This window comes from Asparagus officinalis, chromosome 5 (genome assembly GCF_001876935.1).
Source record: "Asparagus officinalis chromosome 5, Aspof.V1, whole genome shotgun sequence".
NCBI classification, from domain to species: domain Eukaryota; kingdom Viridiplantae; phylum Streptophyta; class Magnoliopsida; order Asparagales; family Asparagaceae; genus Asparagus; species Asparagus officinalis.
In genome coordinates, this window is record NC_033798.1 from 127,195,741 (window position 1) to 127,221,858 (window position 26,118).

At 36.6% G+C, this 26,118-nt stretch overlaps 1 long non-coding RNA gene across 9 annotated transcripts; it reads right to left on the reverse strand.

Moving 5' to 3' along the window:
* On the reverse strand, nt 9,771-26,112 carry LOC109841219. 9 transcript variants are annotated; one of them, XR_002247187.1, is made up of 5 exons: nt 21,638-26,112; nt 18,494-21,568; nt 11,798-12,365; nt 11,332-11,574; nt 9,771-10,072 (listed from the first exon to the last, which is right to left on the reverse strand). It is a non-coding gene; the product is annotated as an uncharacterized LOC109841219 (long non-coding RNA). The 9 variants fall into 9 exon arrangements; XR_002247191.1 differs by having other exon boundaries at nt 18,494-18,627; nt 18,693-26,112; XR_002247189.1 differs by having other exon boundaries at nt 11,798-11,978; nt 12,265-12,365; nt 18,494-26,112.

The window sequence follows — 26,118 nt, forward strand, 5'->3', positions numbered from 1 at the left end:
ATGACCTACAAGTAGCAGACCATCCACACCTGCCTCGCCATTACCCCAAAAGGCAGAAAGTCTGAAGCAAGAAAAATAGCTAAAATTTTAACAAAGGGTTTTCCCCCCCTAGAAACCACCTTTAAAATAGGGTCATTATATAGAAACCATCATTGATTGTCAATTTATACATAAACCACCATTAAAGGGGTTTTTGTTGCAATCAAACACTGTTTTGAGTTTTTTGAGGAAACTACCATTAAAATAAGAATAAATGCATGTTGTGCTACACTGGTTTTTCAAATTGATGCTTTGTCCAAATCAAGAAAAAAGAGCAAAATACAAATCCAAATGAAGTGGGCAAATCATCTTCGTCTCTGAGATGGGAAAATAAACAAGATCTGAGATAACAGTACTAATAGACATCCTCAAAGGAATTCTTTTCTCCAAGTTTCTCTGATGAAATGATGCTCGATGACAATGTGCTCGGTCAACTTGTAAAAAACAGGATTCTTTGCCATATCAAAAGCTGATTTGTTATCACAATACAAATCCAGTAACCAAATTACTTAACCAAATTAACAAAGTAATGCAAAGCCTTATATTTCTGACATTTGTCATGAATCCGAAATACAAATCCAACAACCAAGCGCCCAACTGAATACACGAATTTTTAATTTTTAAAGAGAACCCCCTAAAAGATATCCCCTCTCTATTGCTTTAAAGGAGACAACAAGAGAGAATGCCTTGGGAAAACCCTTGATGAGCTGCAGGGTATAGCTATAAGAACTATCAAAATGCTATAACAAATATTTTCTTATATAGTATAATGCACTAAAATGTTATCTCTACAAACTTACGGAAATCTAAGCATACAAAATGTAAATAATATATGTTTAGGGTCGCTAATCAGCCTTGTAAAATAAACAAAAGTACAAATCAACGTTGCAACATTTGGTTTGATTTTTTAGGCCAAAATGTCATTTGACATAATATGAAAATTATAATATCTCGCCCAAAATTTGCCAAATGTGATATATTGTTTTGCGACAAGCCCTATAAAAGCATATATCGGCCAACATATTGGCTGATATATTGGTCATATCGCATATATATCACCCAAAATACCCAAAAAGCAGCAAAGGATATTTAGAGACCATATTGGTTGCGGCAAGCCCTGTAAAAGGATATATTGGGGGATATATCGGGCCATGTCAGGTATATTTAAAACAACGATAAGAACAACTATCGATTATTAGGTACATTACCATCCTTAACAAGGAGGAGCTGCTGAGGAAAATTCCCCTGAGATCATAAGGAAAAATAGCAAGATTTCGGGACTAATTAAAAATATGAAAGGTTTAATGGACCAATAACGAAAAAAAAAGCCTACTAACTAATGGCTGCAAAAAGGCTGTTTGCGTATAGAAAAACATCCGTGATTGCCTCGCCACTGTCGTAAGCTAAACAAAGCACTAATCATCTTACAACAATCATTTCCTTGGGCAGATTAATACCCGCCTAGAAAAGATAAATGTTCCTCACAAATTAGCTACATTGCAGGATACCATAAAGTCTTACCTCCTTTACATATAAAAACATAGATGTCAGCAATGTGGGACACTAACTTCTTGGGGGGGGGGGGGGGTGTTTTCTTTTTCAAAAGAATAAATAGGAAAAAACATGAGAATTTAAGCAAATAAAATGCATACCTTAATTGCAACATAAATCGTGAGGTTCTTTTTACCATTACTGATATCAGCTAGCATATATCTTAAATTTAACTCTTGCAAAACCCCTGATACCTACACTTAAGAACCAAGCCTAAAACATACCATGTTCCCCAGCATAACATATAAGCGTACCCATTGCACCTGATTCCTAATGAGTGGCATACCACGCTCCCGTTCCCATTCTGTGAACTGGTAAGAACCGAGTTACATGCAACTATGTACAAAAACCTCATTTTTTTAACTTGATCCTTTCACAAAGGAAATCAAAGAAAAAGTGTAAACTTCCTGAACAAGCCATCAACGAATAGATCGCTTCAACCAAGAGCTTACGCCTCGTTAGGTATGTAGAAATCGAGTTAAATGAGAGTGGAAGGAAGTAAGGAATGGAATGGGCATGAGAATGTTCATTCCCATTCCCATGTGTGGGCGTGCTTAGAGAATGAAGCAGGAATAACAATCATTTAATTTTTGGTGTTGGGTAATTAATAACCAATTAAGTGGGAATTCCCATTCTCAAACATTAAATTGGGAATGCTCATTCCACAAAATGTTGGTGAGTTAGAGAAGTAGAAATGAGCTTGCTAACTTCCAAATAGATGTTGTGTTTGGAAAGCATGAATGATAGTGGGAATGGAATGCCCATCATGTTTGGAAAGCATGAATGATAGTGGGAATGGAATGCCCATCATGCGTACCAAGCGAAGCGTTAGAGATTCAGATCAGCCCTTTAATCCGACAAAATATACGGGGACAAACCCAAACCCTAATTCCATCTCCCTATTTATCCTCCGTTCTAGCCGCAAGAAATACCAAATGACTGCAAAAATGCCTCACCATTGGAAACAAAAAGATTTTGAAGGTAAATAGATTGAGGTGTATATAGGCAAAAAAGGGACAAAATAATACCAAAGAGGGCAAATCATCATCGCCTCTGAGAAGGGAGAAGAGATAATGCAAATTCATTTATCGGATATACTTAGATGAACAATTGATGAACAATTTGCTGATTATTCGGTTTGTTTCCACCCTTAAAAAGGAGGAGCCATTGAGGAAAATTCCCCTATGATCATAATGAAAAGTGAAAAACCTTTGCTGAGAGATAAAATCGAGGATTAATTACATACTGGTACCTTGAAGTATGGTCTAGTTACCCAGGTGCATGGGTAACCTCGAGACTACTGATTGTCATTACACGGATGACCCTGAAACATGGCTGTAAATGGTTGTTTGAATATAGCAAACCATCCAAGATTGCCTAACATTCTATGGGACTAAACTGGATAACCAACTTCGTTTTGCCCCATAAAGATTACAACATCACGACTCTAAAAAAATGCATTAGTTTATTTTAATCCCACATCGGTGAGGTAGAAAGCTGGAAGGTAGGGAGTTGGCTATAAAAGAGGGCTCGGGTGCAACCCTGCAACGTTTTAGAGCACACCTTCTTGGCCTTTTAGCTTAAGATCAAGTGTCGTATCTGTTCTATCAGTGTAATGTCTAATATGTGCACTTTACCCTCAAATCTCTTTAGTAATTTCATGCTTTCCATATGAAATTAAGCAACACAAATTCAAATAATAAGTAGTAGCAAAACTTGCCCTAATTAGTGGCTGCAAAATGGCTGTTCGAATATAGCGAACCATCCAAGATTGCCTCGCCACTGCATAACCGCAGAAGAAAGATAATTGTTAACCGCAAATTAGCTAAATTGCAGAAGATCACCATAAAGTCTTACCCTTCCTTTACATATAAAAACCTCCTTTCCCTGTCTTGATTGATCCTCTCAATAAAGAAATCAAACAGCGAGACTTACTGAATGAGCCATCAACGCACAGAATCTCTTCAACCAAAAGCTTAGAGACTCAGATTAGCCCTTTAATCAAACACAACGAAAGGGAATAAACCCAAACCCAAACCCTAATCTCATCTCTCCCTCTCCCTCTCCCTCTCCCTCTCCCCCTCTTTCTGTCTGCGGAAAATACCAAAATGGCTGCAAAAATGCCTCGCCATTGGACACGCATGCAGATTTAGAGGGGGAAATTCAACAATACGATGTATTTGAGGGGGTAAACAATAGCGTATTTAAGTGCCAGTTAGCCAAAATAAATAAATAAAACCAAAAGCAGATGGGGTTTTGGGTTTGGGGGGTAAAAACCCTAGATCTCGCCGAAGAGGGCGAATCATCATCGTCTCTTTTGAGAGAAGGGATCAGAGAAATAAATGCAAAATGTTGCCATCGTCATAAATCCAACATAAAATCCATTCAACCAAACATCCCCTAACCTCACTTCACTTAACCCGCTACCAAACGAATATAGCAAACCATCCAAGATTGCCTAACATTCTATGGGACTAAACTGGATAACCAACTTCGTTTTGCCCCATAAAGATTACAACATCACGACTCTAAAAAAATGCATTAGTTTATTTTAGTCCCACATCGGTGAGGTAGAGAGCTGGAAGGTAGGAAGTTGGCTATAAAAGAGGGTTCGGGTGCAACCGTGCAACGTTTTAGAGCATGCCTTCTTGGCCTTTTAGCTTAAGATCAAGTGTCGTATCTGTTCTATCAGTGTAATGTCTAATATGTGCGTTTTACCCTCAACCTCTTTAGTAATTTCATGCTTTCCATACGAAATTAAGCAACACAAATTCAAATAATAAGTAGTAGCCAAACTTGCCCTAATTAGTGGCTGCAAAATGGCTGTTCGAATATAGCGAACCATCCAAGATTGCCTCGCCACTGCATAACCGCAGAAGAAAGATAATTGTTAACCGCAAATTAGCTAAATTGCAGAAGATCACCATAAAGTCTTACCCCTCCTTTACATATAAAAACCTCCTTTCCCTGTCTTGATCCTCTCAATAAAGAAATCAAACAGCGAGACTTACTGAATGAGCCATCAACGCACAGAATCTCTTCAACCAAAAGCTTAGAGACTCAGATTAGCCCTTTAATCAAACACAACGAAAGGGAATAAACCCAAACCCAAACCCTAATCTCATCTCTCCCTCTCCCTCTCCCTCTCCCTCTCCCCCTCTTTCTGTCTGCGGAAAATACCAAAATGGCTGCAAAAATGCCTCGCCATTGGACACGCATGCAGATTTAGAGGGGGAAATTCAACAATACGATGTATTTGAGGGGGTAAACAATAGCGTATTTAAGTGCCAGTTAGCCAAAATAAATAAATAAAACCAAAAGCAGATGGGGTTTTGGGTTTGGGGGGTAAAAACCCTAGATCTCGCCGAAGAGGGCGAATCATCATCGTCTCTTTTGAGAGAAGGGATCAGAGAAATAAATGCAAAATGTTGCCATCGTCATAAATCCAACATAAAATCCATTCAACCAAACATCCCCTAACCTCACTTCACTTAACCCGCTACCAAACGAGACACCTCAACATTTTAGGTTCCCCCCTCCCCTTCTAGAAACATGGCTGTAAATGGTTGTTTTAATATAGAAAACCATCCAAGATTGCCTAACATTCTATGGGACTAAACTGGATAACCAACTTCGTTTTGCCCCATAAAGATTACAACATCACGACTCTAAAAAAATGCATCAGTTTATTTTAGTCCCACATCGGTGAGGTAGAGAGCTAGAAGGTAGGGAGTTGGCTATAAAAGAGGGCTCGGGTACAACCGTGCAACGTTTTAGAGCATACCTTCTTGGCCTTTTAGCTTAAGATCAAGTGTTGTATCTGTTCTATCAGTGTAATGTCTAATATGTGCACTTTACCCTCAACCTCTTTAGTAATTTCATGCTTTCCCTTTGAAATTAAGCAACACAAATTCAATTAATAAGTAGTTCCCTAACTAATGGCTGCAAAATGGCTATTCGAATATAGCGAACCATCCAAGATTGCCTCGCCACTAGGGGTGCATTCGGTCCGGATATGACTCGGATATGATGCTTACCATATCCATATCCGTTTACCCATCTCGGATACGGATTTATCACTGTAAGGCAAATTCATATTCATATCCGCTAAAATCGGATACGGTTACGGATATAGATGCGGATATATAAGTGGATATGTATGTATATATAAAATGAATATGAAAAAACTAGATAGTATTGAGAAAAACATGGTTTATGTGATGCAAAAGAGGTCATTAATAAGTTCATTATAAGTAAAAAAGCTAAGATTAAAGATATTGATCATCAAAATTAACCACAAATCCATAATTTAAGTAACAAAATTATTGTAAGAGTATGACTAATATGTATTCAGATATTTCAGATATAGATGCAGATATTTCACCATAAAATCATATCTGTAACCATATCCTATTGGTTATAGATTTGAGTAACCATATTCACATTCTAACAGATACGGTTACGGATATTTCCTCGGATACGGATACGGTTTAGCACCCTAACCGCAGAAGAAAGATAATTGTTAATCGCAAACTAGCTAAATTGCAGAAGATCACCATAAAGTCTTACCTCCCTTACATATAAAAACCTCTTTTTTTCCGTCTTGATCATCTCAAGAAAGAAATCAAACGGCGAGACTTACTGAATGAGCCATCAACGCACAAACTCTCTTCAACCAAAAGCTTAGGGGATGTTTGTTTCAACTTTTTTTTTTGGGATATAGGATGAAAAGTGGGGTTTTTTAAGTTTATGGATTCCATAACTTTTGTTTGATTCAAAATAAATTTTGGGATATTGATTACCCAAATAATAAAAAACTAATATATTATAGCATTTGTGAAATCCCCTCTTTGAGAGAGAGGATTTATGTTAGATTTCAAATTCTAAAATTTGCAATGCTACAATTTAAGTTTGAAACAAACAAAATACAAATTATAGGATTACATATCCCAAAATATTGATGGAACAAACAACTCTTCAGAAATTCCAACCCATGTTAAAAAACCTATGGATTTCAAATCGCATGGTGAAATCCATATCCTAAAATTATAGGATTTGAAACAAACACCTCCTTAGAGACTCAGATTAGCCCCTTTAATCAAACACAACGAAAGGGGATAAACCCTAACCCTAACCCTAATTCCATCTCTCTCTCTCTCTCTCCCCCCCTCCACCCCCTCTCCCCCTTTCTGTCTGCGGAAAATACCAAAATGGCTGCAAAAATGCCTCGCCATTGGACACGCATGCAGATTTAGAGGGGGAAATTCAGCAATACGATGTATTTGAGGGGGGTCAAACAATAGGGTATTTAAGTGCCAGTTAGCCAAAATAAATAAATAAATAAACAAAACCGAAAGCAGATGGGGGTTTTGGGTTTGTGGGGGGGAATAAAAACCCTAGATCTCGCCGAAGAGGGCGAATCATCATCGTCTCTTCCGAGGGAAGGGATCAGAGAAAAATAAATGCAAAACGTTGCCATCGTCGTAAATCCAACATAAAATCCATTCAACCAAACATCCCCTAACCTCACTTCACTTAACCCGCTGCCAAACGAGACCCCGAAGAGATGGAGGAGGGTAAAGTGAGCTGCGACGTCGTCGAGGGGGAGCGATCAGCAATAAGTGCTGAGCTGGGGAATACGAAACCGCTCCACGTGTCCGTATGTGCAGAGGTGGGTCATACGTTACGTGTGCGGGCTTGATCTCAAAACTTGTCTATCATGGCCTATGGGCTTGATTTGGGCTATATCCGAGTGGGTCAGCGACTCAATTATAAGCTTTCATTTAACGGAGTCTTAGGGCCTGTTTGGTTCAATAGCGGGTAGGAATAGGATTATGAATCCTATTTTATTTATGGATTCTAACCTAATCCATAAAAAATTTATAGGCAAGTTTTAGTTTTATGGAATCCCATTTTTTTTTTATATTCTATGTTTGTTTCACCCAAAGGATTAGGAATAGGATTAGGAATCAGAATAAAAAAGAGGAGAGGTGTCAGAAATTCCACCCAATTCCTAGCAAATGGACTGGATTTAGATTTCCTGAAATATACACTGTTTGAGCCACTTTATAGATTAGCAATTCTATAATTTTTTTTGAACCAAACTCAAGATTAGGATTCATTTGGAATCAATTAATTACGAAAACGCCATTGTCAGGTCCAAATACCATTCCTATTCCATAAAATTGGTGAAACAAACATGCCCTTAGGGCCTGTTTGTTTCGTTTCCCCCAGAATCCAAAACCCACTTTCCTTTACTTTTTCACTTTTCCCCACTTTCCAAAACACACTTTTCTTCACTTTCTCCACTTTCTTCCAATAATATTGTGACAACTCATCCCACCACATCTCATTTCATACTTTTAAAAATAAACAAAACACAAGAAATGAGTCACATCAATCAACTCATCTAACTCACTTTCCCCCACTTTTCTTCATTTTCTATCATCTTTAAAAATTACTCACATCATCCAATAATATGGTGACAACTCATCACATCTCATTAAAATTTCCTTCCATCACTTTCCTCCAAAAAAACAAGGATAGTGGAGGAAAACTCATCTCATCTCATCATCCAATAATATGGTGACAACTCATCTCATCTCATCTCATCTTTTTTTCCCAACTTTTAAGAATGAACCAAACACAAGAAAAAATCTAAACAAGGAAAGTGAAGGAAATCATCAAAAATTACTCACATCAACCAATAATATAGTGACAACTCATATTTTTCCCCCACTTTCTTTTATAGCTTTGACGAACCAAACCTCTGAAAGTGGAGGAAAACGTCAAAAATTATTTTCTTTTCCCCCACTTTCCTCCACTTCCTGTATTTTTTTGCGAAACAAACAGGCCCTTAAAGGATACATTCAGAAGTGTGGCTATATTTTTTTTTCCCTCCTTCATGGGACCGATAATTTTTACATAACTTCTACGTTGGATCTATATTTTGTTCGCAAGCTAAAAAAACACGAGCTTGTCCAAAATTTACAACTAAGATGACATAATTTCTTCTAATCTAGAATCCAATATCTGATCAGAGTACACGCTTCAGATTGAATCATCTGAACCACATCGAACACCCTTAACGAAAAAGGGGTAAAAAAAAGAACAATCAAAACGTAAATAAACTAAAATGAGAATATGGATGGAAAATGCAAGAGGATCAACACCAAAAGGATGAGAACCTACTTAAAAAAAGACATCCCAAGCGGGCTCTGATATGTAACATAAATAGACCGCTGACATAACCAAAATAAAAGGAAACAAACAACGATATGACGCTGTTATTATATAACAAATCTTTCTTCACACTGACTTGGGGCCCGTTTGTTTGCACGGAAGTAACTATGAAATAGCAGAAGTAGAGGAAGTAGAGGCTACTTCTGCTACTTCGAGACAAAAATATATGCTTGTTTCTCTTGAAAATTTACTTCTGCTACTTCTTTAAATAATGATGTGACGCCTACGTGTCATCTCTATTTCCTTAATTTTTTTCCGTCATCAAAGCTCTGAAATACGGTGGAAGTTATATAGGGTGGGGTCCACCGGAAAAAAAACGCTGGTGATTGTTTTTCCTGTTGTTTTGATCTGTTAGGCATGAATGATCCCTCTTGAGTTGTGGACCAAGATCAGAAGTGCATAATACACAAGCAAAAATGATCCCCATTGGCCATTGGTGCAGCTTGACCAAGATACTAAATTAGCAACCAAGAGAAAAGAAGGAGAAAAAAACAATGTCGTGCGTGCTGCTTCATGATCTTCGGCACCAATAATTTATATCTCCGTGTCATATCCCTTGATGCGAAATGGAAAGAATAATTTTATTATATATCAAGCAAATCAACTATGAATATTAGTCTCTTCAATTGATGACAACAACAACTCTATTTATATTTCAATGACAATCTAAATAAGAATAAAATAGAAACAACATGTATTAATTACTTCCTAATAATATTTTTAAATATTATCCAAACAAAAAAAGTAAATGAAGAGGAAGAAGTTCTACTTCCATTACTTCTAAAAATATATGAAACAAACAAAAAAAATGTTATTTCCGCTACTTCCTATTTCATAATTTTGAAAATTACTTCCATAACCTACTTCTTACTTCCAATACTTGCAATATCCAAACGGTCCCCTGAAAGAACAGTCAAAGCAATCGGCAATCAAGAACGTATCTTAACAAGACACAGAACAACATGCTTTTCTTCCAGAACCATAATACAGTCATTCAAAATGATACATCTCTTTACCATACTTTATCTATAAATATGGAAACTTGTTCTCAATATGCAAAACAAATACAATTTTCTCAAAAAGTATATCACCATGCAAGAGTCGCGACACAATCAAGACACCGCTCAGAGAAAGCTTACGCCATTAAGCTCTTCTGCTAGTACCCGAAGAATTGTCATCTCCGAATAGTTGGTCCGCAGCTTCCTCTTTGAAGTCTCACACGACTTAAAACTTATTAACCCTGTTGAAGGTCAAAAGAAATATGGCTTGTTTTAGGAGGCAGATCTACACACTACTATATATCGTTCTACAAACTGAAGATATAGCTCCAATATGACTATGAATACTGTTTATTCTACAAGTACTTTTTCAGACATTAATATATAACTTCAGTACAGGTTATGAAAGGGATTTTCTCCCCGAAAAAAGTGTCTTAAATAGCGGTGGAAAGCTAAAATTTGCCCCTTTTTGAGCATTATGATTTAACTTGCATGGATACAAGTAAGGGTACGGGACACGACAAATTTAAAAAGGTAGATATATATATATATATATATATATAAGTTAATAATTTACAGAAGATCAATACATAAGAAATACATGTGAAGAATTTACATTCAAAAAGTGCACGAGGAGTGTTTTAAACTAAAACATGTATTATATAATTGAGTATATGCTTGAATAAATGTATGCATATGTTCAAGAAGTGTCCAAGGAGTTTGGTCACCTCGTAATAGTGCTGGAAAAATAAAACAGGAAAGGAAAAATAATCTGAACAAATCACTAAAACCCTGGACATTAGCACTTTAATCCCCGATTCCAAAATGGAGCAAGTAATCTCACTTTATATGCAAACATCACACATGTATCATGTGACATTAATGTGTCCTCCACAGATATAGATCCCCTATATTTCGTTGTGTTGCAGAGACTTCCTATTTCCCTAATGCTATACATAGATCCGCTGTGGTACAGTTACAAATAACAGCCAAAACTCTGTTAGAGCACTGGGGGAACTAAGTGCTGATACAAAAGTTTATGGGTGAGAAGAGGTTAAATTCTTATGGTACCTGGATCTATGTGCGCATATAGTCCAATATAAATTCCGGTAACACAAACTAACTCATGATTTTGTTGGCAAATCATCATAGCCATATTGTTTGTATGTATGTAAGTAAATAGATGAAACTAGAAGATAGTCTGTGGCAATTTGGCCCGCTAATAAATAGAAATCACTACTAGATAGTAAGCTGAGTAGGACAACACTGGCAATTTGGCCCGCTAATAAATAGAAATCACTACTAGATAATAAGCTGAGTAGGACAACACTTCCCACCCTCCACAATTTAGCACACCCATAATTAGGAATTATCTACTAGATAGTAAGGTGTTAAGATCTAAATGTCAAGATAAAAAACAAAGCAAAGAGAAACAATCTAGAGAGCATTTCAACTATCACTGTAAAAAAAGTAAAAACCTGCAAGGGATGTCCTTTCTCACCTTTTACCTCTTCGCCTCAACCTAGAGAGGAGCATAAGAGGAATAGCAGTAAAAATCCTCAACCATCTCGCCACCCCTTCTTCATTCAGCCGCAATGTGCATGTTTAATGCCTCAATGGTTGCTGTAACACCTTCCAATGTAACCTCACCATCAAAACAGACCAAGCCTGATCAAAGGTAATTCTGTATTTGTGCCGATAGTACCTAACCCTTACCACAGGTACTAATATATAATAAACCATCCTGCTAAAGTTAAAGAGGAAAAAAAAATGCAAAGAGAATGATTACAAGAGCAACCAATGGAAACTGTTCCACAAAAAGTAGAAGTAAAGCAGCAAGATTTAAACAAGATGAGATAATTACCTTAACATAAAAAACATAATCATATTACCTAAACATTAACGAAAAGCATAGATTATAAAAATTAGAAAAAAGAAGAAATGATGACTAAGATCTGCCAACCTACCGAACATAATGGTTTAGGAGAAAGCCTTTCCCCTTCTTGCTTTTTTCCCCCTCTACATTATAGCTGAAAATAAATGGCTGCAGAGGCTTGCCCGAAACCATTAAATTCTGCCTTGCCATCACAGTATAATTTTGGGAGCAGCTATGAATTGTGATTAGAAATGTTGGGACAACGAAGAAACCTGTGATAAATGAGGACAACCTAAATGGGAAAGTTAAGATGAACGAAAAATAGTGGAGTACCCTACGAGATAGGACATGTAACAAATTTACAAGTAGGAAGCTAGAGATGTCTTCAATTGGGGATGAGACAAAGATAAACATTTAAAATTCATTGACACAAGGAACATAGAAAATGAATTCGCCAGTTAAAACAAAGTGATAAGATGTAGTTGATTGTGACAATGACTGACCAGAATGATAAAGGATTGAGAAAGTAAAAAAAGGACATGATTTCTGATATTTTACCATATCATTGGCCTTCAAGAATGCTGAATGGACGTTGTTCTGGTTCGATAACCATTTTCTGTGGGTCCGATAATCATTTTCTTTGGGCAAATCATCATCAACTGTTTATATTTTTTAGAGGAATGTCATCATCAGTATCATCATCCAATAATACTAATAGCAATAATAAATAATAGTAAAAATACAAATAATTATTATTTTCCTCGTGCTCCAAAGGGAGGCTTTACTCGTGTTTTTGAAGCAACAAAAGATGTCATAAAATAAATAACCCTAACATAACATAAGAGTTGAGTACAAATTCTCTATCAGAACATCTACCCAGATGCAAGTGATGTCTTGCAATTTCTTCAAAATTCAGATCTCTGCAGCATTAACGAATATCTGGAAAATGGTAGCTTGCAATAGAGCAAGGCAAGCTATCCAAGTTGCATCGACATTATTGTACACAGACAGAATAAAATTCCCAAGGACTTGCAACTATCATTTTCATTAGGCAATCATTTCTCACCAACAAATGAAAATGCCAATCAGAAACAAGCTTTTCAATAACTGCTCAACTCAACATAATTATTACCCTAGGGCAAACATGAATAGGAATCCTATCAAAATAACTGCTATAACTGTGGGGGAGTTTGCATCATAAATAGAATAGTTAGTTTCCAAACTAACCCTCTACACCCATGAATGGTATAGATCAATGGGGGTGTACTGATAGAAATTGTACTTGCAAATCATTAATTACAGAACAAAGGAAAAGATTTATCAGAAGTTAACTAATTTGCAGTGTATCATAAAGTTTTACTGCTTTACACATAAAAAGCATTTATTTCTCTTGATCCTGTCAATAAATAGAAAATCGAAGGAAAACTGCGTGAACTTCATGAATAAGTCATCAAAGCAAAGATCTATTCAACCAAGACCTCAGAGAGTCAGGTCAACATAACAATCAGACAAAGAAACGGAGGGTATACCAGAACCCTACTTTCTCTCTGCAGAAAACACCAAAATTGCTGCAAAAGTGCCTGCCATTGGAAAACAAGGTTGCAGATTGTCTAAAACATGGGGAAGTAAGTTCAAAACAGCAATAAAGAAACTCAATGGCTAAGGACCCTTCCAGTACACCAAAACCTGGCTGTAATAGTGGTGAGGGTTGAAGTTGTAATTTTATACTAACACTTGCAAAAGAACTCAAAGCCAGAATCCCAAATCTCAATAAAGAGCACAAACCATCATTTAGAAAACCATAATTACTTAACCCGATTTCAATAAGGAGAATGCAAAAAAATAAGGGTTGAAGTTGTAATTTTATACTCTAATACTTGCAAAAGAAACTCAAAGCCAGAATCCCAAATCTCAATAAAGAGCACAAACCATCATTTAGAAAACCATAATTACTTAACCCGATTTCAATAAGGAGAATGCAAAAAAAAACAATAAATGTTAAACGGAATAAAAATCGTAATGTTTCATCTTATCTGCAGAGAAATAATTTATTTTTTTAATATTTTTGCAACCCATGAAAAAAGTGCAAGAAATTAAACAAAAAAGGAGACTCAGATCAGACCTTATCATCAGACATGAGGGTATGGCTGCAAAAGAGGATGGCCTGCAGAGTAGCAGACAGTCCATGCTTTACCTCGCCATTAACCAATGCAGACACTCTCAAAGGTGAGAAGTATGTGAAACTATAAGGTATTTAGGTGTCAATCTGCAACAAAAGGACTACAGGTGCTCAGTTTGGCCATAGTACAGGGGATCTATCCGCAATTAACCCTAAGTAAAGTTTGCATTTGGGTTTATGGGAACATATAGAACTACATGGGCGTAAATGGGGGCTAAACTTTGGGTTTATAAGCAAGAACCCCTTGAAAAATGAGCGACGAAAGAGGCAATCGAAAGCTTTGAGACAACAATCCTCTTTATATGTGGTATCAAAGAAAAATCAACACAATTTCCTAGATCCCAATAAAGAGGGCAAATCATCATCGTCTCGGAGAAAAAATAATCAAGATTTGAGAGACAACCAATATCAGAACACTAAATTTAGAAGCAGGAGATATGCTGAAAGATATCCTCATGCTTCAAAAGGCATCACTCACTTCAAAAACAAGAAAAATTATCATGAAATTGTTGGGCTCTGATACCACTTGTGCGCGCGAAAGCTACAAAACCAAACCGATGTGCTTCGAGGAACCAAAACAAAAGAACGCCGAGAGAGAAAGATCAAACAATACAAAATAACGACACGAACACAAACAACCAATTTTAACGTGGTCTGGCAAGTTGCCTACGTCCACGGAGCAAGAAGGGGATGAGTTTTTACTAATAGAGAAGAAGAGTACAAACTGAGATTACAAAATCACACAAACTCACCAATTAATCTCACCAAAAAATCTCTAATTCTCTCCAAACAAAACCCTAACCAATAGCTCAGAAAATACCTCTTTTCTGTGCTCCAAATATCCCCTTCGCTACACAATTCTCTCTTCCAATCGTTCCATATATATAGAAATCCTAAAACCAAAAACATACTAGGAATTCTAAAACCAAAAGCAAAACAGATTATGAATTCTAATAACATGTTACCAAAACAGATTTGGAATCCTGTTACCAAAACAGATTAGGAATCCCAATAACCTGTTACCAAAATAAATTAGGAAACATATTAGGAACCTGCTATCCAACAGAAATAACAAAGGCTAAAGGCCAATTTGGTCCATGTATTATGGGCCTCATACTCAAATTAGTCCCTCTTCTTTCTTCTTGTTCAACTTAGTTCCCGTACCATACATCAGTTACAAACTAAGTCAAGCTTCCCATGGACTTATCATCTTACCACAAATTGACACTTGACAGTATTATGGGGTAATTTTGTTTTGGGCAACAAGGACAAGATTTTGGAGCTCGAGGTATAGTTAGTCGAACAACTAACTATACAAACTATTTATTGATTATTTGGTTCCTTTCCACCCCTAGCAAGGAGCCACTGAGAGAAATTCCCCTTAGACCATAAGGAAAACCCTCGTTTGGAGATAAAATTAATTAGGATAGACCTCCTGAGCCAAAAGAGTAAAAAATAATTCAATCAGGGGTCTACCTGCAACAGAACTACAGAAGGTCTATCCACAATAGGGAGATAATACAGAGGTCTATCCACAATTAGCCCAATCAATTATCTGAATAGCAAGATTTTGGATCTAATTTCAAAATATGAAAGATTTAAGGGACGAATACCAAAAAAAATGTTCATTACTTCATGGCTGCAAAAGTGGTTGTCAGCAATATAGCAAACCATCCAAGATTGCCTCGCCACTGTAGTAAATAATTTTTTTTATCAGCAGCAATTCATACAAGAAATTAAACAAAAAAGGAGACTCAGATCAGCCCTTCTAATAGACATGATGTATGGCTGCAAGCAAGCACGAGAGTAGCAGACCATCCAAGCCTGCCTCGCCATTACACGAGAAATGCTCAAGCAACAAAAATAGTTGTCTGGGCCCACGGGCTGCCAGGGTGTGGTTAGTAAAAAAAAATCTTCAACTTAAGCGGGTTTTATGATATTTATAAAGTTATGGGGGGATATCTGATAATCATCCAAAGCTAAGAGGGGTTTTCTGAGTGATGTACTACCCTGGCTTTCAGGTTGACGCTTTGTCCAAATCAAAAGAAAACAGCAAAACCCCGATCCCAGTCAAGCAGACAAATTATCATCGTCTCTGAGATAGAAAAAAGTAAGATCTGATATAACAATACTAAAGAGACATCCTCAAAGGAATTCTTTTCTCCAGGGGAAGGCATCGCTCATGCTTCAAAATCAAGAAAAATTATCATTAAATAAATAAGGGTAAATTTCAGAAAACCACCATGAACATTGGAGTCCATTCACAAAACTGGCATAGACTATCCAAGATTGTTTGCAATACTAATAATGGCTGCAAAATCCTGGCTTGTGATGTAGCAAACTGTCCAAGATTGCCTCGCCACTGTAGTATGCAAAACTAAAGCTTCTCAGGGGTAATTGTCAATCCACAATTTTTTCCTGGGAAAAATCAGCTACACTGCAGGAAAACTCCATACATTTTACCTCTTTGTGCACAAAACCACATTTTTTTCTCCTGATCCTTTCAAAAAGCAACGAAAGAAATTCTGTTCTCCACCTGAATGACCTTGATGTATTACTCTTTTGCACAAATTTCTAACCATGAGCTCAGAGACTCAGATCAGTCCTTTAACGAGACATGATAAAAGGGCTAAACCCAAACCATAACCCTCATTTCATCTCTCTCTCTCTTTCTCTCCCCTCTTTTCGACAGAATACTAAAATGTCTGCAAACTGCCTCGCCATTGGAAAAGAATTTTCTGCACTTTACCACAATGGCTGCAAAGTTGCCTCTCCATTGCAAAAGAGAAACATAAGTCTGAAAAAAAAATAATGGGTAAATTCTTTAAAAAAACAAAAGTTTGGACCGTTTCTCACAAAAGGCCCCCGAACTTTGTTTTTCCCAATCCCAATCTTTTCATAGAAGCAGATAGGGTTCTGACTTAGGAAGTAGAATGGACCAAATTCTTTTGAGCAAAAAAACTTACAACAAAGCCTAAAATCTTGCAAAGACAGCAAATCATCATCTTCTCTGAGAATGGTGAAGAGAATAAGAACTTGGGAGACTTAATAGCAATTTCAAAGATTTGGGGGACTAATTAAAGTTTAAGGGACTAGTATCTAAAAAACCCAAGTTAACGATACATGTAATGTGAAGGGCATATATGAAAAAAAACCGTTATCATGATTGCCAAATTGAAGGTACACGTGGCCAGGTCTCGCTTGTTCAAATGATAGAATTGGGTTACATGCATAAAACAGAAGAACATCATAAAATCTTAACCTCCAAACCTCATGTTATGACAAACTCCCAAGGATAAGCTAAAATCAATCACACGAGAACACGAAAAATATCAAGAACACACGAACACAAAGATATATGTGGTTCGGCTTGTAGCCTTCGTCCACAGGTGAAGGAGGTGAAAAGCTTTACTAAATAGTGAGGAATACAAAGTGGAGATCTTTCAATCACTCGATCCCAAATAACACCCCAAGATTCACGTACAATCTCTCTAAATAAAAGGAACAAAAGAAGAAATAATTCACGACGACGGGATTCCGAAGGAACTTTGTTTCTCTCTGCATTGGTGCTACAGTTGATGATGATGCTTAATAGAACCTGTCGGGCCTTCTTTTATAGGAGCTTCTCCAAGTCGTTGGCCAATAGGAAACCGTACATGAATAGAATTCTAATATGAGTCGAATTCATGACAAATCAATCCTATCAACACTTGAGTATGAGAACTCCAACAAGGGCCTGTTGGAATCCAATCAAATTAGATCAAAAGTCCTTATTCCACTAGGATTAAGACTTAATTAAGATGTCTACACCAACTCAAATTCTAATGACTACCACATACAGTCATGGCCTCATGGTTGATTTCGAAATCGAATTACTTCGAGATTTGAGTCACACCACAACACCTCATTTTTTTTTCTGTTGATCTTTTCAAGGAAATCAAAGAAAAATAGTGTGAAGTTCCTGAACAAGCCACCAATGCACAGATCTCTTCAACAGAGAGCTTAGAGACTCAGATGACTCAGATCAGCCCTTTAATCAGACATAAAAAAAGGGGATAAAGTGATAAACCCAAACCGTAAGCCTAATATCATCTCTCTCTTTCTCCTTTCTCCCCCTTCTGCAGAAATTACTAAATGGCTACAACAGTGCCTCGACATAAGTAATCTATGCAGATTTTAAGGGTGAGTTTAAAAATATGATACAATTGAGGGGTATATTGACAGAAAACCCCAAAAAAAGTAGGGTATACAATTGAGGGGTATATTGATAGGGCTTCGGTTTAGGCAAAAAACCCTGGATGTCGCACCTGAGGGCAAGTCATCATTGTCTCTTAGAAGGGAGAAGAGATGATGCAAATCCTTAAATTTGTCATAATGTCAAAATATAAATCCAAGAACCAAACAGCCCCTAAACAAACAAAAAAATTCACTCAGGAGGTCTATCTGCGACAATAGAACTAAGGGGGTCTATCCGCAATAAGGCGATTGCTGAGGGGTTAAGTCCACAATTAACCAACTTATTGAATTTGAGGACTAAATAGCAAGATTTCGGGCTAATTTCAAAATATGAATGATTTAAGGGACCGATATCCAAAAAAAACTACTAACCAATGGCTGCAAACCTGGTTGTTTGCAATACAGCAAACCATCCAAGATTGCCTTGCCACTGTAGTATGCAAATTACCAAGCTTCTCGAGGACTAATCATCTTACCCCAATTATTTTCCATGGGCAGATCACTACCTGCAGCAAAAAAGACAAATGTTATCACAAATAAGCTAAATTGCAAAACCACTGTCAAATTTTACCTCCTTTACACATAGAACCTCATTTTTCCCCTTGATCCTTCCATGTAGGAAATCAAATAAAAATACTATGCACTTTCCGAACAGGCCATCAATGCATATATCTCTTCAACCAAGACTTAAAGAGACTCAGATCAGACTTTTAATCAGACATAAACATAAGGAAAAAAACCCAAACCTTAACACCAATTCCATCTCTCTTTCTTTCTATCTGCAGAAAATACCAAAATGACTACCAAAATGCCTCGCCATTAGAAATACACAGATCTAAAGGGGAACTTTAAAAATACCAATAGATTTGAGGCGTATATAGGCAAAAAAGACCCGAAAAAAGTTACCAAAAATAGATAGGAAAATTTTCAGAAAATTACCAAACAGACTCTAAGGGGGAAAACCCTAGATATTCACTGAAGAGGGCAAATCATCATTGTCTCTGAGAAGTGACAACAGAAATAACGCAAATCGCAAATCCATGACATTGTCGTAAATTCAGAATACAAATCAGACAACCAAGGGGATTATCTGCAACACCCTCAAAATTCAAACGGGTTTTCGAACTAAAACAGTCCAGGGGGGTTATCTGCAAAACCCTCCAAAGTTCTGGGGGTTTCTGAAATTAACCCTTGTTTTTTTATAGGATAAATCAATGTTATCAAAGGCGTGCACCTCATGTGCCCTCTGATGTGGGCAGTGGCGGAGAGCCCCGCATCTGAGGCGATAGTGCCTTTTTTGCGCCTCACAAGTGCCCTGCGAGAGGGCGCTTCACACAGGGCACGCATATGGCATAGCCTCGTATATTTTTTGAGGCGATAGTGCCTTTTTTGCGCCTCACAAGTGCCTTGCGAGAGGGCGCTTCACACAGGGCACGCATATGGCATAGCCTCGTATATTTTTTTCATTTACGTTTCAATTGGATCTATATACCCGATCACTCATATTCCAAAAAGAATAATAAACCCATTAGGCTAGTTTCATAGCCTGATTGAGGACCCTTACTCGTCCTCATTTACAATTTGATTTTCTTTTATTGGATATCGGTCTTGATTTGACTTTTGATTTGAAAAATTATGAACTTTGCTACTATGTTGGGTGTGTTAGCATTATGAATTAAGAACATATTGTTTTAGGGAAAATTGTTTCATAGCCTGATTGAGGACCCTTTTTCTTCGGAACGGCGACGCTGAATCCATCGCAACTAGTTATCACCGTCTTCAAGATCGTAGTTTTCTTCGCCTCATGAACGAACACCGGGAAAGTTTCATCGCTGATGTCGACGTGGTTGGAAAATTTTGAAGAGAACTAACCCCCCCCCCCCCCCAAAAAAAAAAAAAAACTCATTTCAAATCATCACAGTGACATCATGAAGAGAGAGAGAGAGAGAGAGAGAGAGTATTATGGCCTTCACATGTTTTAAACTCTTAGGTTTTGTGTTTTGGGGGCTCAGAGAATTGTGGCTTTGTTTTTGGGGGTTTTGGGAGTGTTTAGTGTTGAAAAAGTCTTGGCGGTGGGCATAATACTTGTAAGGATATTGGGGGCCAGAAGCAATTTCCCCATTTTTTATTTCATAGTAGATATTATTTATCTTACCATATTTTATATGTAAAATTTCATAAACATGATTTTTCATGTTTGATTATATATCTTGAAAATTTATATGTGTGGTGTGCGCTAAGCTGAAGCTTGAACATGCACATCACATTGCGTTTTGCGCATCTGCACATAAAGGGACTTTGTGGCCCACATTTCGCATCACGCATCGCCAACACTGCGCTAAATTATCAGTCTGATATGTTTATCAACCCTTTACCATAATTAAATAAATAAGGGTAAATTTCACAAAACCACCATGAACTTTGGTTTCTTCTGCATGAAACTGTCATTAAACTATCAAAGACTTGTTGCAATACTAACAAATGGCTGCAAAATGGTTGCTTGCGCTATAGCAAACCATCCACAATTGCCTTGCCATTGTAGCACACAAAAAATAAAGCTTCCCAAGGACTAATCGTACCAGTCTTTTTCTTTTTTTCTTTTTTTCTTTTTAGAGGAATCCAGTCGTTTTACTGGGGGAATTTTTTGTTCTTTATTTTTTCCTTTTTCCTTTTCTGAGTAAGCCAGGGGCAGCATTTCCTTGGGCAAGGCATTACTTGCACAATAAGGGGGGAAATGTTAATCAGAAATTATATAAATTGTAGAAGAGACCATGATTCTTACTATTTACCATGATTTTTGACAAAGAGCATCTGTAGCAGCTATCGACCCATTTTGGAGCAAACACTTACAGTTTGAACTTTCTGAACAAGCCATCATGTGCATTAGATCTTTCAACCATGAGGTACGAGACTCAGATCAGCCCTTTAATCAGATTATATAGGGTCTAAACCGAAACCTTAGTTTCATCCCCCACCCCCACTCCCCAAAAAAAGCTGCAGAAAGTAAGAAAACAACTGTTACAAATGCCTCGCCATTGGAAATATATGAAGATTTAGAGTCTAATTCTAAAATATGATAGTTTTGACAGGTATATAGGCAATATCAAAAGCAGATATGACTTTGGATTAGGGGGGAAAAGCTAGATCTTAGCAAAGAGGGCAAATCATCATCGTCTCAGAGAAGGGACGAGAAACTTTAGGGTATTTAAATGCAGCCAAATGCAGCTAGGGATATATATGTGCAAAGTAGGTGAAATTATAGGGTATTTAAGTGCAGTTAAGCCAAATAAGTATTAGCCAAACATGCCCTAACTAATGGCTGCAAAATGGTTGTCAGCAATATTAGCAAACCATCCAAGATTGCCTTGCCACTGTAGTATGCAAAGAACCAAGCTTCTCAAGGATTAATCATCTTATAACAGTCATTTTCATTCGACAGATCATTACCTAAAAAAGAAAAGATAAAAAGTCAATAACAACTTAGCTAAATTGCAGAAGAACACCATAAAGCCTTACCTCCTTTACATATAACGGAGTCATCTTTTTCTATTCATCTCATCCTTTCAAGAAAGAAATCAGAGAAAAACAGTGTGATCTTCCTGAACAAGTCATCAATACACAGATCTATTCAACCAAGAACTTAGAGACTCAGATCAGCCTTGAATCAGACATAACAAAATGGGTTTAAGCTAAACCCAAACCCCAACCCTCAATTCATCTCTCTCTCCTTTCTCCCCGTCTGCGGAAATTGCCAAAATGGCTGCAATAATGCCTCGCCATTGGAAATGAATATGAAATTGCCAAAATGGCTGCAACAATGCCTCACCATTGGAAATAAATATAGATTTAGAGGGTAAATTTAAAAATAAACAGATTTGAGGGGTATAAATGCAAACACCCCAAGAAATGATACCGGAGGCAAATTTGGAAATTGCTGGAAACCAACCAAACAGGCCCCTAGAAGGGGGGAAAAGGGTAGATCTCACCAAAGATGGCAAATCATCATCGTCTCTGAGAAGGGAGAATAGAAATAATTGTGAATTCTTGTTGTAAATCCAAAATACAACCCATGAAACCAAAACAGCCCCTAAGTGAACATATGATTTCCTATAAAAGAGGCCATCTAAAAAATTAGGGGTTTTCCTCCCAATTGCTATGAAGAAGGCAACAAAAGAGAGAATGCTTTAAGAAAACCCTTGTTATATTTGATAAGATCGAGAAAATAATCCAAAATCCAACAAAAAAGAGAGGCTAACTTTGCAGAATAATATCATAATGTTTCACCCTATCTCCAAGGAAATATAATGATTTTCATTGACACTCGAGCACCATATGAAAAAGTACACAGAGCAACAGAACTTTACTCGGTTTTGGGATGCTCTTTATCAGCAGCACTAGTTAGAATAAATTAAACAAAAGGAGACTCAGATCAGCCCTTCTCATCAGAGATGAGGGAGTGACTGCAAGAGCATGGCCTGCAAAGTAGCAGACCGCCCAAGGTTACCTTGCCATTAACCAATGCAGATGCTCTCAAAAGTGAGATGTATGTGAAACTATAAGGTATTCAAGTGTCAATTGCAACAAAAGAACTACAGGGTAGTAAGTTCAATTTGGCAATAGTACAGGGTTCCATACGCAATTAACCGAAGTAAACTTCGCATTTTAAATCTATAGAACACTAGTGTGCACCCCGTGCAAAGCACGGCCCCCTATTTTTTTAAGCACTGCATTTTAAACTTACCTCCCTCTAAGTTTTAATACATTTGATTTAATTATTATATGCTTAAAATTAGAAATTATATCTGCTCCTCTATACTTAAAGAAGGATCCAACTTTTAATACATTTAATTTAGAAATCATATCTACTCCTCTATACCGAAAGAAGGATCCAAGTTTTAATACATTTGTTTTACTGTTCAGTAAATTATTGTTGCATGTATAGTAACTTCTAGTGCAGAGGAACAGATTTGGTTGGCTCTTCACGCTACAGTATTTAGTATTTACTGTAGCATGTAAACAGGGGCAAGCTTTGGGTTCATGGGCAAAAACCCTTATAAAAATTGAGAGCACAAAAAAGCAATTGAAAGTTTTGACATGCAGATGCCCCCACACTTTTGAGTTGAGTTGATTACTTGTTGACCGAGTCATTTGCTGACATGGCATGATCTCGCTGAGCCAAATGCCAAAATCCGAGTTATATGCATAACAGAGGCTAATTTCAAAATATGAAAGATTTAAGGAACAAATATTTAAAAAAAAACTACTAACTAATGGCTGCAAAAATGGTTGTCAGCAATATAGCAAACCATCCAAGATTGCATCGCCACTGTAATATGTTACTGTATGTATATTACCCAGCTTTTCGAGGACTAATCATCTTACCCCAATCCTTTCATGTAGGAAATCAGAGAAAAATACTGCGGACTTCTAGAACAAGCCATCAATAATCTCTCTTCAACCAAGGGTTAGACTCAGAATAGCCCATTAATCAAGCATAACAAAAGGGGATAAACCCTAACCACCCTAATTCCAGTTCTCTTCCTTTTTTATATGGAGAAAATGCAAAAATGGCTGCAAAAATGCCTTGACATTGGAAATACATGCAGATTTAGGGGGAGATTTTTTAAATATCATAGATTTAAGGGATATATAAGGAAAAAAAACCTCCAAAAAATAATACCAAAAATAGATGGGGAAATCATAGATCACACGGAGAGGTCAAATCATCATCGTCTCTGATAAGAAGAGAAATAATGCAAATTGCAATCCTCGACATTGTCATAAATCTGAAATACAAACCATCCAACCAAACAGGCCCTAACTGAATGTATGATTTTTTATAGAGCCCTTCTAAAAGATTAGGGTTTTCCCGTCTCTGTTGCTTTGAAGAAGGCAACAAAAAAGGGAATGCTTTAAGAAAACCATCATTTTGGGGATGAGGTTGAGAGAAAAAAGTTTCCATAGCTGTGGATATATTTGTACCCACTAGATTTTATGCATGTGCAATGCACGTGGTAAAATACCATGATTAAGTATTTTTTTATTTATTTCCTTACTAAAATTTATTCTCGGTTCTACTTTGATAGTTTTTGCTCACTTCTGTATCTAAACTTTTGTATTGTGATTATTTATTTTCTTTGATGCTTGTTTGACTAGAATACACTGAATTTAAATTTTCATATTATTTGGACCGACATGAAATCAAGCTTGACTTGAGAAAGTATAGTGTTGCGATAGTAAAAAACACTTGAAAAAAATAGCATTATAAAAAACAGACGAATAATTAAAGCCAATAAGCTAAGATGATTGATGAAAAGTGGGCTAGAACGAAACTAAAGAGAATAATTAAAGCCAATAAGATAAGATGATTGATGAAAAGTGGGCTAAGAGGATACTTTGTGCAATTTTTGAAACTTTTTGGGGTTTTTTTTAATACTTCATGTATTATAATATGTTAGTTATGTATGATTTCTTAATCTTATTTTTGTTAAATTGTTAAGCTATAAGTAGTTCGCGTGAGATTAGTATATGATATAATTAGTATTATGATAGATTAAGATTTAAATGAAATATTCAAATTAATGTTTCATGTATTTCATTAATCTAATTTTTTAAGTCGTTGAGCTATAGGTAGTTCACGTGAGATTACGAATTAGTATAAGATATAATTAGAATTATGACAAATTAAAATTTAAATGAAATATTTAAAATAATGAAGGGTAATATTGACCATAGAAAGCCTTTCCCGAACTCGTGTTTTTAAATGGAGTATGATATTTTATCTGATATGGTTATGGACGCAGTTGTGTAGTAAAATATTTGTACCATATCCGAAATATCCGAATTTATGTTGATTATACCATTGCAATTGTTTTTTATCCCTAGATTCATGGATTTGAGGTAAATTTTGATGATACATAGATCTAATCTTTTTATATAAAAACATATTAATGGACTCTCTTACATCATATGAACTGCATTTTTTTCAACCTTATCTAATTTTCATAAAATCCGTTTTGCATCCACATGAATACTCCAAATTTGGTGGATGCGGATGTGAGTATATTGTAAACTCCTTACCGAGACAAAACCACCATGAATTTTGGGGTCCTTTGTACAGAACTGCCATCATCTATCCAAAAGTCATTGCAATAATAACAAATGGCTGCAAAATGGTTGCTTGCTCTCAGCAAAGTACCCACAATTACAACGCCACTGTGGTATGCAAATATTAAAAAAATAAAAAAATAAAAAATCTACCTTCCCAAGGACTAATCAACAATACCAGTCATTTTACTAAGGCAATTTTGTTTTTTGTTTTTGTTTTTGTTTTTGTTTTCTCCTTTTTTTAAGTAACCAGGGCAATATTTCCTTGGGCAAGGCGTTGCTCACACAAAAAAGAAAAATGTCAATCAGCAATTAGCTAAATCGTAGAAGAAATTATAATTATTACTGTTTACGCCCGATTTTCTGACAAAGAGCATCAGTCGCAGCTATTGGTCGATTCTGGAGCAAACACTAAGTGTGAACTTTCTGAACGATCCATCATGAATGCATCAGATCTCTTCAACCATGAGCTAAGAAACTCAAATCAGCCCTTCAATCAGACATAACAAAAGGGCAACAAAAGGGCCTAAACCCAAACCCTTTTTTCATATCCCCATAATGCAGATTGCAGAGTACCAAAACAGCTGCAACAAGTGCCTCACCATCAGAAATATATGCAGATCTAGAGTGTATATTTAAATATGATAGCTTTGAGGGGTATATATGCAAAAAAAACCAAAAAAATATACCAGAAGCATATATGATTTTTGGGTTAAGATAGACAAAACCCTAGATATCAGCAAAGAGGGAAATCATCATCGTTTCAAAGAAGCAAGAAGAGAAGCAATGCAAATTCTTAGATTGATGACATTGTCATAAATCCAAAATACAAATCCAACAACCAAACAACCCCTTACTGAAGATATGATTTTCCATAGAGAACCCTCTCA